Source organism: Salvelinus sp. IW2-2015, unplaced genomic scaffold (assembly GCF_002910315.2).
Source record: "Salvelinus sp. IW2-2015 unplaced genomic scaffold, ASM291031v2 Un_scaffold3105, whole genome shotgun sequence".
Taxonomy (NCBI): domain Eukaryota; kingdom Metazoa; phylum Chordata; class Actinopteri; order Salmoniformes; family Salmonidae; genus Salvelinus; species Salvelinus sp. IW2-2015.
Genome location: NW_019944395.1, coordinates 41,958 through 45,565, shown reverse-complemented (window position 1 = coordinate 45,565; position 3,608 = coordinate 41,958). Strand labels below are relative to the sequence as shown.

Genomic DNA, 3,608 nt, shown 5'->3' with positions numbered 1-3,608 from the left:
TGCTTTAAATTGTTTAACTTGGGTCAAACGTTTCAGGTAGCCTTCCACAAGCTTCCCACAATAAGTTGGGGGGATTTTGGCACATTCCTCCTGACAGAGCTAGTGTAACTGAGTCAGGTTTGTAGGCATCCTTGCTCGCACACGCTTTTCAGTTCTGCCCACAAATGTTCTATAGGATTGAGGTCAGGGCTTTGTGATGGCCCGTCCAATACCTTGACTTTGTTGTCCTTAAGCCATTTTGCCACAACTTTGGAAGTATGCTTGAGTCATTGTCCATTTGGAAGACCCATTTGCGACCAAGCTTTACTTCCTGACTGATGTCTTGCCTCATGATGCCATCTATTTTGGGAAGTGCACCAGTCTCTCCTGCACAAAGCACCCCACAACATGACGCTGCCACCCCGGGATGGTGTTCTTCGACTTGCAAGTGTCCCCTTTTTCCTCAAACATAACGATGGTCATTATGACCAAGAGTTCTATTTTTGTTTCATCAGACCAAGAGGACATTTCTCCAAAAAGTACGATCTTTGTCCCCATGTGCAGTTGCAAACCGTAGTTGGCTTTTTTATGGTGGTTTTGAAACAGTGGCTTCTTCCTTGCTGGGCGCTTTTCAGGTTATGTCGATATAGGACTCGTTTTACTGTGGATATAGATACTTTTGTACCTGTTTCCTCCAGCATCTTCACAAGGCCTTTTGCTGTTGTTCTGGGATTGATTTGCACTTTTCGCACCAAAGTACGTTCATCTCTAGGAGACAGAACGCGTCTCCTTCCTGAACATTATGACAGGTGCATGGTCCCATGGTGTTTAAACTTGCGTACTATTGCTTGTACAGATGAACTTGGTACCTTTAGGTGTTTGGAAATTGCTCCCAAGGATGAACCAGACTTGTGTAGGTCTACAATTTTTTTCTGAGGTCTTGGCTGATTTATTTTGATTTTCCCATGATGCCAGACAAAGATACACTGAGTTTGAAGGTAGGCCTTGAAATACATCCACAGGTACACCTCCAATTGACTCAAATGATGTCAATTGGCCTATCAGAAGCTTCTAAAGACATTACAGTCATTTTCTGTAATTTTCCAAGCTGTTTAAAGGCACAGTCAACTTAGTGTATGTAAACTTCTGACCCACTGGAATTGTGATACATTGAATTATAAGTGAAATAATCTGTCTGTAAACAATTGTTGGAAAAATGACTTGTGTCATGCACAAAGTAGATGTCCTAACCAACTTGCCAAACCTACAGTTGGTGGAGTGGTTGAAAAACTAGTTTTAATGACTCCAACCTAAGTGTATGTAAACTTCCAACTTCAACTGTACATTTAGAAATAACACATATGGAATCATGTATTAACCAAAAAAGTGTTAAACAAATCAAAATATATTTTTTAAGTGTGTCTTGAATTCTAAATAAATCACTGACAGTGTCACCAGCAAAGCGCCCCCACACCATTGTACCTCCTCCTCCATGCTTCACGGTGGGAACCACACATGCGGAGATCATCCGTTCATCTACTCTGCGTCTCACAAAGACACAGCGGTTGGAACCAAAAATAAAAAAATTGGACTCATCACACCAAAGGACAGATTTCCACCGGTCTAATGCCCATTGCTCGTGTTTCTTGGCCCAAGCAAGTCTCTTCTTATTATTGTTGTCCTTTAGTAGTGGTTTCTTTGCAGCAATTCAATCATGAAGGCCTGATTTCACACAGTCTCCTCTGAACAGTTGATATTGAGATGGGTATGTTACTTGAACTCTGTGAAGCCTTTATTCGGACTATAATCTGAGGTGCAGTTAACTCTTACGAAGTCATCCTCTGAAGCAGAGGTAACTCTGGGTCTTCCTTTCCTGTGGCGGTCCTCATGAGAGCCAGTTTCATCATAGCGCTTGATGGTTTTTGTGACTGCACTTGAAGAAATGTTCAATGTTCTCGATATATCCCGGATTGACTGACCTTCATGTCTTAAAGTAATGATGGGCTGTAATTTVTCTTGGCTTATTTGAGCTGCTCTTGCCATAATATGGACTTGGTCTTTTACCAAATAGGGCTATCTTCTGTATACCACCCCTACCTTGTCACAACACAACTGATTGGCTCAAACGCATTAAGAAGGAAAGAAATTCCACAAATGTACTTGTAACAAGGCATACCTGTAATTGAAATTCATTCCAGGTGACTACCTCATGAAGCTGGTTGAGAGAATACCAAGAGTGTGCAAAGCTGTCATCAAGGCAGCTTTGCACACTACTTTATATTTGAGATTCTACTTTGAAGAATCTCAAATATAAAATATATTTTGATTTAACACTTTTTTGATTACTACATGTGTTATTTCATAGCTTTGATGTCTTCACTATTATTCTACCATGTAGAAAATGTTAAAAATAAAGACAATGACTTCTTGTGTCCAAACTTTTGACTGGTACTGTATATATACATACAGTACATATCTTTTAAAAATATATTTTCCTTTATTATTTTCCACTAACCCTGRCATGCTAAGTTGACCAAGTTTCTTGATGAGGGAGTTGGGGCTCATGAGCATGATCTCAGTATTGTTGTAATTTAGTTTTAAAAAGGTATTGCTTATCCAAGTTTTCACTTCACTGAGTAAGTCAACAACAGCTGGCTGCCTAGCTAACTCAAAGCACATCAACAGTCCCACTTGGGACAGATAACATTTGGGCTGTCTTGACATATAACCTATAAATCGTCACCTTGTGTAGTTTGTTCAATGCMCTCTCTCGCTCTGTCTTAGGAGCTGATAAGTTCTATGGGGACATTGAAGAGATGATTGGCTATCGGCCCTGCGGCTGGTGGAAGCTCTGCTGGAAGTTCTTCACTCCAGCAATCTGCCTGGTAACTGRCATTTCCATTCAGGCTTCTCATTGGTTTTCAATGTGTTTAAATCCTCAGGGAAATCCTACTTAACCCTGTATCTCAGAAACACTGGTTACGTCCCAAATGGCATCCTATTTCCTATATAGTGCATAATGTATACATTTTTTTCAGCATCCAGGAATTTTGTACAGATCCTTGAAACATGGGGCCGTGCATTATCATGCTGAAAGATGAGGTGATGGCGGTGTGAATGGCACGACAATGGGCCTCAGGATATCGTCACGGTATCTCTGTGCATTCAAATTGCCATAGACAAAATGTAATTGTGTTCATTGTCCGTAGCTTGTGCCTGCCCATACTTAAACCCCACCGCCACCATGGGAGCACTCTGTTCACAACGTTGACATCAGCAAACCGCTCACCCACTAGACGCCTATTACATGGTCTGCGGTTGTGAGGCCGGTTGGACATACTGCCAAATTGTCTAAAACAACTTTGGTAAGAAAATTATCATTCAATTCTCTAGCAACAGCTCTGATGGACATTCCTGCAGCCAGCATGCCAATTGCACGCTCCCTTAAAACTTGCAACATCAGTGGCATTGTGTTGTGTGACAAAGCTGCACATTTTAGAGTGGCCTTTATTGTCCCCAGCACAAGGTGCACCTGTGTAATGATCATGCTGTTTAATCAGCTTCTTGATATGCCACACCTTCAGGTGGATGGATTATCTTGGCAAAGGAGAAATGCTCACTAACAGGCG

General features: G+C 41.4%; 1 pseudogene; it reads left to right on the top strand.

Annotated features, from left to right (window-relative positions):
* LOC112075362 (sodium- and chloride-dependent GABA transporter 1-like) overlaps positions 1-3,608 on the top strand; it is a 27,511-nt pseudogene that overhangs the window by 15,092 nt on the left and 8,811 nt on the right.